Genomic DNA, 15,879 nt, shown 5'->3' on the forward strand with positions numbered 1-15,879 from the left:
TATTCCAGAACATCTGGACACAATCCTGTGCCATGTGCTCTAGGATGGCCCTGCTGGAGCGGGGAGATGGGACACTGTGGGTCCTTCCAACCCCACCCACCCTGTGGTCTTTAAAGGTCCTTGTACAGAAGAACAAGAAGAACCTTTAAAGGTCCTGAAGGAGAGGGGGGAATTAGCTGGAACATGGCTGGAAGGACAGTGGAGAGAGACATCCTGGAAACCTCCAGGAGAGATTCTGACTGTGCCAAGGGAAGAACGAGGCCCTGAGACAAAAGGAAAAGAGTTTCAGGGAGGAATGGTGATGCTGTGGGAGAAGGAGAGCAGATGCCCCACTGGGGGGGCCCTTCCAGCCTCACCCATCCCGGGATTCTGCCAAACAGCTTTTTGCCTTCACAATATCCATCAACTCCCGTGTAAAATCCCCCAGGTCAGGATTAGTTTGCCCCAAATTCAGCCTTTGCCCAGTGCAGCCCCCAAGCCCTGAGCCAGGATTCCTTTGTAGGGCTTTGCAGGCCGTGAGTCATCCCAGCCCCGGGGAGGTGCCTAAATTAGGGCAAGGAGGAGCTCAGGGGAGCAGCTCTGACATCCACCCCAGACTTTCAAGTCCAGTAACACAACTCCCACCCCCAGACACTTCTCAGCTGACCCAGTTTATCAACAACTGGCATCTCCCTCAGCGAAAAGGAGACTCTTTCATCTGTGCTTTTTATTTCGGGGCTTTCACTGCAAACCCCGGGCTTGGAGCGCAGAGACCTGGGAAAAAACTCACCCTCCAGAGAGCACCAGGGGCTCCCCAAGGAAGGAAATGTCCTCCCAGCACAGCTGACTGCCAGTCCAGGAGCTCACCCAGAGCTTTGGCACCTGATGTCATGGAATCATGGAACATCCCGAATTGGAAGGGATGCCCAAAAATCATCCAAGTCCAAGCCCTGGCCCTGCCCAGGACATCCCAACAATCCCACTCTGTCCCTGAGAGCGCTGTCCAAATGCTCCTGGAGCTCTGGATCAGGATTTGGAATGTTGCCAGGACCCTGAGGAGGGAATTTGGGGCTGGTCCTGACCTGCAAGATGCTCCAGTACTTTCAGCACCAGCCACATTCCTTCCCTCACACCAGGGGGTGAATCCCTTGCTGGAGAATCCCAGCAAATGCCTCACAAATCCTGTAGTTCCCAAACTCCTGCAGGGTTTGTGCTGCACAACAGCAGGAGAATTCCAGCTGGAATAGCTGGAAAAAACCAGCAGTGAGAGGAGTGAGGAGGGAGCCAGTCCAATCCAACTCACATAGCATGGAATCAGGGAATGGTTTGGATTGGGAGGGACCTTAAACCCCATCCAGTGCCACCCCCTGCCATGAGCAGGGACACCTTCCACTATCCCAGGTTGCTCCAAGCCCATCCAATCCAGACACCAAGACATCCAATCCCACCCAGGGATGGGGAATCCACTCCCAAATCAAATATACACTTAATCAAGCCCCTTATAGGACTCTGAAGTGTATATTTTGCAGCAATTTAGCCCTAATTACCCTCTATTTAGTTCCTCTTATTGTTCAAACAACTCCCAAGACATACATGGAGCTTTATAAACACATCAAGCTGATAAAACCAAGCCCATAAAAGCTTGGAGTCTAAACAAACCAGAGCAGCAAATGAAGACAGACTATTGTGTGGGGGCTGAGGAAATGGTTACAACCAGGAAGGATAATTTGGTATGGACTTCATAGTTAACAAAAAAAAAAAATAAATAAAAAAATAAAATTAAAAAAGGCACATTTTTCAGTTGATATTTCTGGCCCTGGCATTTTCTGTTGAAAAGCTTCTTCCTGACCTGCCTGGTTTTATTTGCATTGAAACATTTGCCTCATCAGAGAGTCTCCCCAGGGACTGCAGGGTTGTCATAAACTCCCTGCCGGTCTATTTTAAGCAGAATATCCATGTGTTTGAGCATTCAGACTCTACCCTTGCCAGAAGTCAGGGAATGCTGCCCACAGGCCTCTCCCAGGTTGTCTCCCAAGGCACGTTGGGTGGTGGCCTTCCCTCAAGGACCCCGCTCTTGTTTTCCCATCAACCCGGTTGAGGAGGAAAGGGGATGGGAAGAGAGAGGTTCAGATGAGAGATTTGGGAAAATTTTTTACTCTCAAAGAGTGGTCAGGCCTTGGAATAAGTGTCCCAGGGAGGTGGTGGAGTCCCTGTGTCTGGGAGTGTCCCAGAGGTGTCTGGATGTGGCCCTTGGGGACATGGATTGGGGGTGATCCTGGTGGTGTTGGATGAGAGCACTGGATGATCCTGGAGGTCTCTTCCAACCCTGGTAATTCTGGGATTCAGAGAACTGACAGTCCAAGTCCTGTTCCAGAAAGACACAAACCAACAGAGAGAAAGAAGTGATCGGAAATATGAAGTTGCATCTAATTAATTTTGTATGACCTGGTCAGACTGGTTTGGGTTGGGAGGGACCTTAAAGCTCATCCTGTGCCACCCCCTGCCATGGGCAGGGACACCTTCCACCAGCCCAAGGTTGCTCCAACCTGGCCTTGGACACTTCCAGGGATGGTGAGTCCTCAACCTCTCTGGGCAGACACTTCATGGAATCATCTTTTTGTCCCTATTTTGGAAGTCCTAAAACTCCCCGAGCACCCCGGGTTGTCCAGGCCTGGGGCATCTGTTCATTCTCAGGGCAGATCCCTGAGGTCTGAGGGTTTGTTTTAGGCCAAAAACACCCTTTTGAAATGAAGGCAACGTCCTCCAAGGTTCCTGGAGCTTTTCCTGCTGTTCTTTCCTCTCCCTCAGTGCCCCAGTGAAGCCCCTCACCGTGGGTTTGGCTTTAAGCCCAAGCTTAAAGTCCTGTTCTGGGTAAGCCCTTCCTTGCACAGGGAACCCTTTCCTGAGCCAGGAAAGGCACAGCTTGGAATTCCTGCTGCCTGGAACCAGCAGAGGCTCCCGGGGAGATCAGCCCGGGCCCAAATTCCAGCCATCCCCTCTGCTCCTGGAGCTTGGGCTCCTTCCAAAGGCTGCTCTTCCCTGGGATGGGCCCGAGCAGGGGCAGGGATGGGAGTTTTCCTTGGCTGCTCCTGCCTTCAGTCCCTAAATCCTGTGGGAGAGATCCTGTTTCTTCAGCAACTTCCCTGGAAATGTCCCCCAGGTGTCTGGATGTGGCCCTTGGGGATGGATGGGATGGATTAGGGGTGATCCTGGTGGTGCTGGGGAATGGTGGGACTGGAGGATCCTGGAGGGCTTTTCCAACCCTTGGGGATCCTGGGATTCTGTTGAGGGAGCCAAGATAGCCAGGGATCAGCAAAGCTGGAATGTCCCCAGCACTGGGGGTCAGCCCTGGCCTTCCCACATTTGACAAGATCAGTCTTTGCAGGAACAGATGGGAATTATTTTAATTAATTTTAATCACTGCTATAAAATCTCTTAGCCTACATCTGTAATTCTATCTGGTCATATGATCTTTTCCTACTAAATAAGGTTAAAAATATGTTTATTGGCACCTTACTAGCAGGGAATTTCTTCTGACAGTTGGACCCATCTCCTCTCTGCATCTCCTGATCTTCAAACCTCTGTTTAACACCCTTAATTCTCTGCTGACACACAGAGCTACTCATCCCTCCTTAATTACTGCTCTTATCACAATCCATCTGGAACAGTAATTACACATTATTCCCTATATCACCTCGTGCTAAATCCTGACTATAGGCTTAGCAAACCAGGATTAACTAATCCCACCCCACTTAGACATCTGGTCATGGAGCCATTTGGGTTGGGAGAGACCTCTGAGGTCACTGAGTGCCACCCTCACACACAGCACAGGAGGGTGACAACTCCTTCTGCTTTCCCTCTCCACCTCCCCCTGGAATTTGTGTCCAGCCCCCAGGCTTGCAGCAGCCGGAGTGTCTGTGCTGGAGGGTTTAACATCCAGTTGGAATTGGGAATCTCTGAGCATCAGCCAAACCTCAGCTCAGCCTGCTCTGTCCCTCTGCTCCAGCTGTCCTGTGGATTCTCCTCACAGCAGTCCTGGAATCCTGGAATTAGATGGCCATGGAATGGTTTGGGTTGGGAGGGATCTTAAAGATCACCCAGTTCCAACCCCTTGCCATGGGCAGGGACACCTTCCACCAGCCCAGGTTGCTCAGGGCCACATCCAACCTGGCCTTGGACACTTCCAAGGAAGGAGCATCCACAATTTCTCCAGGCAGGAGACAATTATCAAAACCTAGAACTGTTTGCCCATTTGGAAAACACAGGGATGAAGCTCCCACCATTGTAATTCCCACCAACCTGCCTCTGGAGAGCCTTCAGGAGAAGCCTTCACCAGCACAGGAGCTTTTCCTCTGGCTCCAGAAGGGTGGATTTGGTCTCCAGGGCTCCCAAGGGTGGATTTGGTCTCCAGGGCTCCCCAGTGGCACAAAGGAAGGCAGGGTGGAGCTGAGGGAATCAGCTGGAGAGGAGGGAATCAGCTGGAGAGGAGGGAATCAGCTGGAGAGGAGGGAATCAGCTGGAGCTGAGGGAATCAGCTGGAGAGAAGGGAATCAGCTGGAGCTGAGGGAATCAGCTGGAGAGAAGGGAATCAGCTGGAGAGAAGGGAATCAGCTGGAGAGGAGGGAATCAGCTGGAGAGGAGGGAATCAGCTGGAGAGAAGGGAATCAGCTGGAGCTGAGGGAATCAGCTGGAGAGAAGGGAATCAGCTGGAGAGGAGCCTCAGCAGGATCTCGATGCTTTGCAGCGAGTCAGGCCCGAGGCCCCCTCGGAATGCTGAGAAGGAAGCAGAACAATGAAGTGCTGCCCAGGCCATGGGCACCATCCCGCTCCAGGGGCCCCCCTGGCCCAGAAAATGGTGTCACTGTGGGACTGGAACCCACATCCCACCCCACAGCCAGGGTGGGTGACACACGGCCCCTTTAATCCTCCCTCTTTGGAGCTTTGCAGCTCTTCCCATCCCAATCTGCCCCACTTTTTGTTCCCAGACTGAAGGGGCCGAGAGGTTGTGGGGCTCATTAACCATTTTAATCACCTTCACCAAGCTCAGCTCTGAGAACCAACCAGTGAACCCCCATCCTGAAGCAACGGAGGAGCCTTCCCAACAGGACACCTGGGAATGTTTCCATAGATCCAGCCCCTGGGTAAGGAAGGCCAGGCAATGTTTTGCAAGACAGGCTGCACTCAGCACAGAGCTCCTTCAGCTCCAAACTCCTCCCTGTGCTGCCACAGGATCCAAACCATGGATGGATCTGCAGGAACTCATTCCACCTGCCTTGGAGGGACTCAGGGACACACGGAGAGCTTGGAAGGGCTGCCAGTTGTAGAACATCAAAAATTCCAAACCTGTGTGTGACTCACCAAGCCCAACCCATCCCCCCAAGGTTACTTTTACTTAATATTCACAGAAGGCACATTGTTATTCCTTCTTCAGAAAAAGTCATGAATAACTTACCATTCATTACCATTTCTTTTTTTTTTTTTTTGTTACGATTGGCTTCATCTAAAAGGATGAGAAAGCGTTGAAATTGTTCGTTTCCCAACCTCTTCAAATCTTTTTAGCTCATTGTTGCTGAGCACAGAAGTGTTTTTCAGCGCTTTTTAGTTAACAAAAGACAGTATTTGGGGGGTTTTGTTTTAAGAGCTACATTTGTTTTGCAAGGAATATTCACCTCTGCTCCTAAAAAAGTGAAAAAAAAAAAAAGAAAGCAAAAGCCAAATTAGGTGAATATCTGGACAACTCTCTCAGGGACATGGTGGGATTTTTGGGGTGTTCTGTGCAGGGCCAGGAGTTGGAATGGATGATCTCTGGGGGTCCCTTCCAGCTCAGGGTATTCCATGATTCTATGATTTCCATTTATCCATATCAGAAGTCACACTTCAGGCTGCCAGAAAAACACGGGCTGCTGGGATCTGCCTGACAGGAGATGGCAAATCCTCCAGCATTCCACCCGGGGTCGTTTCAAATGTCCCAAACCCCAGTGGTTTCCTCTACTCACCACAGGAAGAAGTGATCCCTCCATTCCAGGCCTTGCCCATGGGATGAGGGGGAATCTTCCAGCTGCTGGTTTTCTGCTCGTGAATCCCATGGGAATGACACCTGCAGGGTGAGGGCTGTCAGCAGTTACCACGGAAACAGGGATTTTCATGGAATTGGTCCGCCTGGTTGAGGCAGAATGTTTTATTTTGGTGTCAAGACAAGTGCTGGAGCTGGGATGGGATTAGGCCATGGTCTCACCATCACTGTCAGCCAAAGAGGACCCCAAAAAGGGGTCTTGCCCTCAGCCCAAGCTGCTCCTTCCTCCTGTTATCCTCCATGTCCAAGATGCCGTGAGGAATGAAACCGGGATCTGAGCTGGGTTAAAACACAACTTTTCTTTCTCAGAACCTGGACCAGTTCCCAGTGCAGTTCCCTCACCTGGAAAACAACTGTCCTAATGCATCCCAGAGAGGGTGGTGTGGGAATTGAAGGAAGCACTGGAGCAGGGAAAGATGTTTCACTCCCTGCTTTGTGCCAGGAGAAAATGGTCTGGAAACTGCAGCCCTGGGGTCACATTTATCCTGCTCCCAGCCTGAGTTTGCCTCTCTTCACAGGGTCCTCCCTGCTTCCACGTGGTTTTTATTTCTGGAAATACCTAAAACTGTCAGATCTCCATCATCCCAGCTTCTTATTAACAAGGCAAATCAACTGGTGCTCATCATAACCCAGCCCAGGCTTGACCTCCCCCGGGATGTTCTCCAGAGGTCCTGCACAGAAGGGAAGGGATGACCTGGCTTTGTCCTTGGCACCCCAGCACCTGTTTGGTGCAGCAGCTTTATGTGGTCAAACACAGGTCCATGTTCACAGCCCTGCCCAAAGAGGAGCCCAGAAAATGCCCCTGCACACCCACACCCCCGTGGTTGGCACTGCCAGCCCCTCGGAGGAACCTCAGGATGGTTTGGGTTGACCTTTAGGGATCATCTGTTCCAACCCTCCCTGCAAGGAGCAGGGACAGCTTTGGCCTTAATCCAGTTGTCCAGGATCCTGGTGGACACTGGGCAGCCAAAGGGGCAGGAGAGACCCTGTGCCAAAGGAAGGGCCTGGGTGGAGATCTCCCTCTCCAAGGGCATCTCTCCTCTGGGAGAGGGATCCTGGTGCAGCTACCCCAACACCAGCAGTGCCAGGAGGAGATATCATGGAATGGTTTGGGGTGGAAGGGACCTCAAAGCTCATCCAGGGACACCTTCCACTAGCCCAGGTTGCTCCAGGTCCAGCCTGGCCTTGGAGACTTCCAGGGATGGGGAGTCCACAACCTCCCTGGCACCCACCCTCTGGGTCTGGCTGAGCTGAGCAGCCCTGCAGCCCTTGGAAAGCCTGAGGAGGAGGAGGAGAGGGACTTTCAGCTCCTCCTTGAGGTGGAGAAAAGGCCTGGAAAGTTTGGAGTTCATCACCAAACACAAGCCCATGCACGGAGTGAGTGGCTGGCCTTGATCTCTCTGCTCCAAACCTTCTCCCTCAGCATTGCCCGGAGGGAATTTTTCCCTCTTCAGCTCCTGCTGAACTTTGTCATTCCTGCACTGACACAACTCCTCCATCCGTGTCAGACTCCACCTGTGGTCCCTGAGCAAGTTAAATTTAGCAACACACCATCAACATGTGCCCCAAAATCATACGATGGGTTGGGTTGGGAGGGACCTTAAAACCCACCCAGTGCCACCCCCTGCCATGGGCAGGGACACCTTCCACTAGCCCAGGTTGCTCCAACCTGGCCTTGGACACTTCCAGGGATGGGGAGTGTTTGGAAATTATTTTCTGGTGGTTTTAATTTGCCTCCTACCATCACTAAAAGCTGGAAGCCATATGCAATATTATCACTATAAGTATGGGGTAAATCTACTTTACAACTGTAAGAGCCACGTCACTTTGAAGTTTATACATTAATGTGTATTACATACACATTTATTCTCACATATAAAACCCTCTTTTTCCCTTCATTTTTACACTGTAGGCCATATTTCTAAAAAAGCCAAACCCAATCATCCCCCAAGGCATAGTGAGCTCTCAGCAAAAATCAGAAGTTCAGTGTCATATCAGAGGCTACTCAGTTATGAATTTATATTTTATTATACATTATATTATTATATTTATTTATATTATTAATTAATTTCTAATATTTTTTAAAAAGTTACCTCCATGGGGGGGATGCCAAGCACCAGTTTGCTCCATGGAGACATTCCTGTTTAGCTTCCATGAAGGAAAAGTTAGACCATGACACTTGAACTATCAAATTAAGCCATTCATTACCAGCCCTTTCCCAACGACTGGAACAGCATTTTCCAAAGAATGTGAGGAAGGAAGGAAGAGGAATAGCCAGGGATTTCCTTTCAGGTGGCAGCTCTGCAAAGGGCAGAGGTGAGGGACTCTGGGCACACGTGTGGAGGTCTGTGCACACATGGTCAGTTTGGAAACCTTGTTATTCACTGGCTAAACCTCGTTGTTCACCAGTTAAACCTCGTTGTTCACCAGTTAAACCTCGTTATTCTCTGGTTAAACCTCATTATTCTCTGGTTAAACCTTGTCATTCACTGGTTAAACCTCATTGTTCACTGGTTAAACCCCATTATTCACTGGTTAAATCTCATTATTCACTGGTTAAATCTCATTATTCATTGGTTAAGCCTTGTTATTCACTGGTTAAACCTCATTGTTCACTGGTTAAACCTCACTGTTCACTGGTTAAACCCCATAATTCACTGGTTAAATCTCACTATTCACTGGTTAAACCTCATTTTTCACTAGTTAAATCTCACTTTTCACTAGTTAAACCTTGTTATTCACTGGTTAAACCTTGTTGTTCACCGGTTAAACCTCATTGTTCACTGGTTAAACCTCGTTATTCACTGGTTAAACCACATTGTTCACTAGTTAAACCTCACTGTTCACTGGTTAAACCTCGTTATTCACTGGTTAAACCCTGTTAGTCACTGGTTAAACCCTGTTAGTCACTGGTTAAACTCCAGTATTCACTGGTTAAATCTCATTATTCACTGGTTAAATCTCATTATTCACTGGTTAAATCCCACTGTTCACTGGTTACCCCTCATTTTTCCCTGGTTTTCAAACCTCCTGAGCACTCTCTCCACAGCCTGGAGATATTCCCTGATATTCCCTGCCTGGAGTGTGTGGGCTCTGAAGGCCAAGCACAGGCAGTGCCAGGAGCAGTGAATTCCCCATATTTTTTTGAAATAACACAAATAATAACACAACAACACAAATAATAACACAATAACACAAAATAATAACACAATAACACCTCCTCCTTTTGTTTGAAAGATGCCCCAGTGCCTCCTCCCCCTGCAGTGACGTGCCTGAGATGTTCTCCAGCCTGTGCCGAGCCGAGAGGGAGGGTCTGCACAGGCAATTCCCAATAAAAAAGGGCTGTTATTTCCCATTATTCCCAGTTTACCTCGAGAAATGAGACAAAACTCCTGCCAAGGCAGCTCTGGTTGTATTTCCTGGGCAAGGACTGTTTCAGGTGCAGCTCCTGTGAAGGCACAGCCCGTTGCTTTTCACCTCTTTAATGCCCCCTAAACCCAGTTAAATCATATTTCTGGTGAGCAGAGGCTTCATCTGAGAGTTTATGTGCAACAAACCCAGAATTAGAAACAAAATTAGTTTTACAAATCATGTTATTGAGCAGTTCAGCATCTCCACACCCAGCCAGCTCTCTGCACCTGCACTTAGGGGGCGTTGAACAGGGCAAAGCTCTGAATTTTGGGGAGTCTGACGGGCTCAAACAGCTCTGGGACTGTGCAGCAGAGTGTGTGAGACTAAACAAGACTGGGGTGTCAATTTGCACTAGATGGAAGGGGAAAAAAAATCAGGATTTAGCCACATTAAGGAGACACCAGGCCTGTAAATAACGAGCCAAGCACAACAACCAGGCTCCTGGCAGGACGTGCCCTCAGGACACAGGGGTAGAGGCTCCTGAGATGGGAGGAAGGAACAGAAAAATCAAAATAGGGAAGGGAAATGCTCTCAGCCCCCAGGGGTGTAAAAAGCAGGGAAGCAAACAAATTGGAATAACCTTGAGGCATCCAGACCTCCCTGATCTCTCTCAGCTGCCCACGTTCCACTCTCAGAGCCACAAATAAAGAAAAGGAGGCTCTGAAGCACTTCAACGACGAGACACTTTCCAGGTATCCTGTCAGCAGGAGCAGCTTCCAGGGTTTATCGTGGAGATAGAAGGGGAAAAACAAGGTTCAGGCTTAATCTCACTGGCCAAAAAGATCAAAAACAAACCCAATCTGCTCAAATTCTCTAAGTCAACCGATTTACTCTGCCTTGGAGGTTTTGAGCTCTCTTCTGAGGGAGAGCTGCATTACCTTCCCAGTTAGCCAAAACACTCTTATCTGGGATAACAGGACACGGGTACAGAGGAGAAATAAATGGGATGGTTGTTACATTTTTGCCCCAGTGATTTTTAATGGGATCTTTGTCCTCTTCTAACTCAAAATGATGTCCATGGGGTTTATTTGGTCAGAACCACTGGGGTTGAGAATAAGTCCCTGAGGGATGAACAGTCCTCATGTACCCACAAAGACTCCCAATCCAGAGCCATGTTCACCTTAGGAAGTGAACAGGAGTGAAGGGAAATCCATCCAAGAGGGAAACAGGAAGGAAACACTTGGAGAGGACCTCGTGGGTCACCCACCTCCCTGCTCCCTATTCCTTTCCAGCCACTTCTCCTGCCCTCAGCAATCCAGAGGAATTCCTCCAGCTCGCTTTCTGGAGCACTGAGAGCCCCCCAAACTCTCTGCTCTCAGCCTCTGTGTCCAACACAGCATTCCCAAGAGTCACCTCTGAACTCCTGCCCAGCTCCTCAACTCATGGTCAGGACTTGCCCCCGTGCCAAGATTTTTTTAAGTCTCTCTCCTTTCCAGGCATCTGTCAAATGCCAGGAGGTGCCAAGCAGGACAAATAGAGGCAATTTATCTTGGAAAAACAGCCCCTGACACCAGGGCATCCCAGTGGGAAATCCCAGGCATGGAAACCCCTAAACCTGCTCAGCAAAACCTCCCAAATTGTTAATGGAGGGTGGGCAAACCAACACCAACGACTTTATCCTTGGAAAGGACTGAACTTTTAGGCAAGTCTTCCCTAAAAACATCGATCAAACCCCAAATCTTCCCTAAAAACATCGATCAAACCCCAAATCTTCCCTAAAAACAGCACCCACATGGAGAGCCTTTCATCCTGAAGGATCCCAGAAGTGCTGGAGTTTCTGGGCCAGCCCTCAACTGCTGAAGTCACCGAGGACTTCAGGTTCCAGATTTGCCAAACCAAGTTAAAAAGGTGCAGGAGATGCAGGAGACCCACCTGTGCTGGCCCTGTTCCTGCACAAACTCGTGCATGGCATGAGAGGATCATTAATTTTTCAGGCCCAGGCGTCATCCTGCTCTGGCACCATTTGGGTTCTTCCCTGGTTTGGCCTCCAAACACTCTCCTGGGGTAGCAGGAGGGGTTGGAGCACGCCCAGGTTTCACCCCCCTGGCTGCCAGGATGCTCACAGAGGTGAGGATCCAGAGGTGCTGCCAAGGCCAGAGGTTTAGAAGGAGCTGAAGTGCCCCAAAAATGAGGAGGAAAAACAGGCTGGCACACAGAGAGCTTTCTTGGGGAAGAAATTCCTCCCTGGGAGGGTGGGGAGGCCCTGGCACAGCCTGGAGAAGAGAAGGCTCCAGGGAGACCTAAGAGCCCCTTCCAGGGCCTAAAGGGGCTCCAGGAGAGCTGGAGAGGGACTGGGGACAAGGGATGGAGGGACAGGACACAGGGAATGGCTTCAAACTGCCAGAGGACGGGGTTAGATGGGATACTGGGGAGAAATCCTGCCCTGTGAGGGTGAGGAGGGGCTGAGATAGAATTCCCAGAGAAGCTGTGGCTGCTTCTGGATCCCTGGAAGTGTCCAAGGCCAGGTTGGACCTGGGCTAGTGGAAGGTGTCCCTGCCCATGGCAGGGGGTTGGATGATCCTTAAGGTCCCTTCCATCCCAAACCATTCCATGATTTGATGATTCTTCCAGTCAGGTGAGACCTCACAGGGCCAAAGTGGGCAGACTGAGCCTTTCCAGCCCAGTGCTCCCAGTCTGACTGGAAGTCACCCTCAGGAGGTGAGGGACGGGCTGGCAGTGCATCCATCCACACCTGCACCAGAACCCTCCTGGATTTAGTTGCTACCTCAGCCCTCAGAAGTTCCAGGGTGGGAATTCCTCTCTTCAGCAGCCCTGTTGTAAGAGCACATCAGTGTTTGTGAGCTATTTGAGTATTTAAGAGTATTTGAGACTCTTAGATGTCCCAGCAAGGAGTGGAAATAAGAAAGGAACCACCTCAGCAGAGGGAGAGGGAGATTCAACTGCAGCTCCACCCCTCCAACTCAACCCTCTGGTGAAGGAAGAACCCACACTCTTCCCAAAGCTTCCCCACATTCCCTCACCTCTCCTGCTGTGCCACCACTCGGATTTCTCTGCTTTTATTCAGCATCTCCTTCCCAAGGAGCAGCTTTGTGGTGCCTGACACAGCAGCTGCCAGCAAGTCCCTGGGACAGACAGCCTTGTTTTCCACAGGGAAGCGTGTGGAGGCAGAAGAGAAATGAAGCAGCTAAAAATAATGCCCTTAACACTCTCCCTTGCAGCTGGTTTTCTCCAATTTTCCACTGCTGGATGTTGATGACAGTGTAAGAGGAGATCACAGAGCCAGCTCAGTACTTTTCCATGGAAGGCTGAAATCTCTAAGAATAACAATTTATCAGTGGAGCTGTGTCTGTTTGACCTGGCTCCTTTTCAGAGATTAGAAACCAAACAGCTCCCAATGTATTGTGTTGACTTTGGGGGCCTGTTGTTGTTGGTTTGTTGTTTGTTTTTGTTTTTTTTTTAATCTAAGGAGTGATTTTCACGTTTCATCAGTTCCAGAGGAAGGGGGGGGGAAAGAATGCACATCTGTCTTCCAGAGTGGATCAGGGAGAGGAGAAGAACAAATAATGATAACTCACCCACGTGGAGAGCCTTCCATCCTGAAGGATCCCAGAGATGCTGGAGTTTCTGGGCCAGCCCTGAACTGCTGAAGTCACTGAGGATTTCAGGGAGAGAAAAAGCAACAGGGCAGGGCAGTATCTCTGCAATCCTGCAATTTTCAGCCAGCCTGCAGAAATTCCCACGGGTATTGTTGGGAAAAATAGGTGTTTTGAGCAGAATCTTCACTCTCCTGGGGCAGAAGGATCTTGTGCAGAAGCAACTCCCAGCCCTGGTGTTCCACACTGCTGGATGAGCAGGCCACTGGAGGGAGTGGGAGATGATATTCCTGTTGTGATGGAGGAGACAGGCATGGAATGAGCTTGGAAAACCTTCAGCATGGCAGTGGTGGCACTCACTGTCATGGCCTCACCTATGGGAACAGCCCCTCAGGCTGTCCCCGAGTGTCCCATCTGCTGCTGGGTTGGGCTGCACCCAAAGGGTCATGGAATCATGGAATCAGAGAATCCCAGACTGGTTTGGGTTGGAAAGGACCTTAAAGCCCATCCAGTGCCACCCCTGCCATGGGCAGGGACACCTTCCAACAGCCCAGGTTGCTCCAAGCCCCGTCCAACCTGGCCTTGGACACTTCCAGGGATCCAGGGGCAGCCACAGCTTCTCTGGGCAACCTGGGCCAGGGCCTCCCCACCCTCCCAGCCAGGAATTCCTTCCCAATATCTCACCTGAATCTCTCCTCTTTCAGTTTGAACCCATTCCCCCTCGTCCTGTCCCTGCAGTTCCTGATTAAGTCCCTCTTTGGTTTCCTTGCAGGCCCCTTCAGACCCCAGAAGGTGCTGTGAGGTCTCCACCCAACCTTCTCTTCTCCAGACTGAACAGCCCCAGTTCTCCCAGCCTGTCCCAGCTGGGAAGGTGCTCCAGTCCCCTTGTCAACTTCCTGGCCTTCTCTGGACTTGCTCCAACATTCCATGTCCTTCTTGTATTGGGGGGCCCCAGAGCTGGACACAGAACTCCAGGTGAGGTCTCAGAGCAGAGCAGGGGGGCAGAATCCCCTCCCTCAGCTGCTGCCCACCCTGCTTTGGGCACAGCCCAGGATACACTTGGTTTCTGGGCCAGATCAAGCTGGAAAAGGCTTCAACTCCTTGCAGGTTTTACCAGGCAAAGTGGGAAAGGACACTTCCATACCCCACTGAGATGGAAAAGCAAAGCCCAAACCCCAGGCAGGAGTCAGAGCCCACCCTTGGGCCCCTCATTCACTTAAAGGCCTTTCCTGCTGCCTCATTCCCACCACCTGTGTCATGCCAAGGAGATGCACATTCCAGCTCTTTCCCAGCTCTTTCCTACCCACCTGGGTGACTCAGAACCACCAGGTGCAGCTTCAAAGCAGCAACCCAGGGAGGCTGCTGTGATGGGATCTCCAGATGAGATCTCAGGGATCCACAGCTCCAAAATACAACAGCAGACCACGAAGATATGGACGTGTTGGCTGATCCCCTGCAGAAAGTGCTGGAGAAACTCCTGGAGAAACTCCTGGAGAAACTACCTGGCTTCAGGGCTGGAGAAGGATGTCAGGGTTTCTAAGAAAAAGGTTCTTCAGAATTGTTCATGAGATGCTCCCTGCTCAAAGAAAGGAGCCTTCTGGGTGTCAGCAAATATGGATAAAAAGAGAATTTGAACATGCACTGAAACTGCCGTTGGTTGTAGAAACATTCCCAGAGTTTAGGAGGTGGGAGCACACAGGGGGAGCCCAGGACACTGCAGGAAAGCTGTCCATGGCCAGGCAAGGACAGGATGGACATCACTCCAGGAACTGAGTCCCCAGGGGCCAAACAGGCTCCACTGAGCTGATCTTTGCTCTCTGGGAGCAGGGACAGGACCCGGGAAGGGCTGGAGCTGGGACAGGGCAGGCTCAGGGGGGATCTCAGGACAAGGTTCTTCCCCCAGAGGCTGGTGGGCACTGCCCAGGCTCCCCGGGTCAGTGGGCACGGCCCCAAGGCTGCCAGAGCTCCAGGAGGGTTTGGATGACCCTCTGGGACACAGGGGGTGACTCTTGGGGCTGGGCCTGTGCAGGGCCAGGAGTTGGACTCCGTGATCCTTGGGGGTCACTTCCAACTCCGGATATCCCGGGATTCTGTGAGTCCACGGAGGAGCTCGCTGAGGTCCCCTAATGGGCAGGGGAAAGCTCTTTCCCATCCCAGTGGACATCTGTCAAGAAAACTGGGACACGTTTTCCGGGCCTCTGCCAAATTCCGCCGCTGTGCCCCTGCCCGGCTGCCACGGCCCCTCCGGGGGTCACCCCGGGGAGGAACAGTTCCCACAGCACAAACCCAAGGGTTGCAGGGATCCTCCTCCTTCCAGGATGACAGGAGCCTCTCCATGGCCTCCAGGAAAGCCCTGTCTACGTGCCGGGATGCCACATCCCATCCACGGGGCTAAATTTGGCCAGGGTAGAACATCTGGGAGATGTTCACATGGAGAGCCCTGTCCTGTGACACGGCGGGAGGAGCCACTGGAACCACACTCTGGACGCCTGCCAGGCCAAACAGCACTGGGTGCTATATATAAAAGGTGCAATTTAGGCCCAAAAAATGCTTCTCCTGAAGGCCATGGCAAAATTCCACCATCTGCTGCGAGTGCTGATCCTCCAGGAGACCCTCAGGAGAAGCACCAGTGAGGTTCTGTCACTGCACCGTCCCCTGAACCCCACCAAGGTGGTGGCAGCACTGGCAGGAGGTGACCAACAGTCACAGCTGGCATGGCAAACCCCAGGGAGAATTCCAAGTAAATGTGGCCCTCTGGAAAATCCTCCTGGCTCAGGGTGTGAAGTTCTGAGCCGGGCAGCAGTAAAACCCATTGTCACTGGGGATGGGGCTCTTTCCAGATGTTTCTGGGATATTTTTACG

General features: G+C 51.1%; 1 long non-coding RNA gene across 1 annotated transcript; it reads right to left on the bottom strand.

Moving 5' to 3' along the window:
* Positions 1–4,623: 4,623 nt before the first annotated feature.
* Positions 4,624–13,135, bottom strand: LOC120324944. Its single transcript, XR_005566678.1, has 4 exons — positions 13,000–13,135; positions 5,976–6,076; positions 5,432–5,656; positions 4,624–4,752 (listed from the first exon to the last, which is right to left on the bottom strand). It is a non-coding gene; the product is annotated as an uncharacterized LOC120324944 (long non-coding RNA).
* Between the last annotated feature and the right edge of the window lie 2,744 nt (positions 13,136–15,879).

The sequence above is a fragment of the Pipra filicauda genome, unplaced genomic scaffold (genome assembly GCF_003945595.2).
Source record: "Pipra filicauda isolate LSUMZ 115617 unplaced genomic scaffold, ASM394559v2 scaffold780_size116387_pilon, whole genome shotgun sequence".
NCBI classification, from domain to species: domain Eukaryota; kingdom Metazoa; phylum Chordata; class Aves; order Passeriformes; family Pipridae; genus Pipra; species Pipra filicauda.